This window comes from Schistocerca gregaria, unplaced genomic scaffold, assembly GCF_023897955.1.
Source record: "Schistocerca gregaria isolate iqSchGreg1 unplaced genomic scaffold, iqSchGreg1.2 ptg000317l, whole genome shotgun sequence".
NCBI lineage: Eukaryota > Metazoa > Arthropoda > Insecta > Orthoptera > Acrididae > Schistocerca > Schistocerca gregaria.
Window position 1 is genome coordinate 16,140,836 of NW_026061795.1, and position 727 is coordinate 16,141,562.

At 47.6% G+C, this 727-nt stretch overlaps 1 non-coding gene across 1 annotated transcript; it reads right to left on the reverse strand.

The window, feature by feature from the left end:
• Positions 1-364: 364 nt before the first annotated feature.
• Positions 365-439, reverse strand: Trnat-ugu (transfer RNA threonine (anticodon UGU)). The gene has a single exon. It is a non-coding gene; the product is annotated as a tRNA-Thr (tRNA).
• Between the last annotated feature and the right edge of the window lie 288 nt (positions 440-727).

The following is a 727-nucleotide window of genomic DNA, read 5'->3' on the forward strand; positions in this document are numbered from 1 at the left end:
GCAATTCAAGGAGTATTTATCAGCCCTTCCTCTACCTCTGATTGTTCCTAGACAGCAACTTCCTGTTCTTCTTGGCAGGAAAAGCCGATCTGTCTAAGCTGGATATGCAGCACTCGGCAGCCTGCACTTGATATTCGTCCGTATTTTCGGTGAGTATGTTTGCATGCATTCTGCAGTATGAATCCTTTTGAGCACGTGCGACACGGGACGAGTTATCATCTACATCTATATGGATACCCTGCAAAACACATTTAAGTGCCTGGCAAAGGGTTCATCGAATCACCTACACAACTGATAATTAATTGAAACCCTCAGCTGCCGACAGGTGTTGTTGATATACTTCGATGGGGACAGCTGAAAAGTGTGCCGCTACTGGGACTCGAACCCAGGATCTCCTGCTTACAAGGCAGACGCTCAATCCATCTGAGCTATCGAGGGCACAAATGAACAGCACGACTGCAGGAATTTATCCCTCGCACGCTTCCCGTGAGACTCACACCCCGAACCGCCCACAATCCGATTACGTAATGTACTTAATAGGTATTTGTCCATCCACTCATTACTGGCTCACACTAAGGTGACGATTCCCGTAAGATTTCCGGTAGCCTGTGCGCATTCGCACAGACGAAGGTCAATGGCTGGGTGACGTTTAACCATAGATATGAAGATAGTAACTGTTCTAGAAAGAACAGGCGCCACTGACGACCGTGCAGCTCTTCTAGAATAC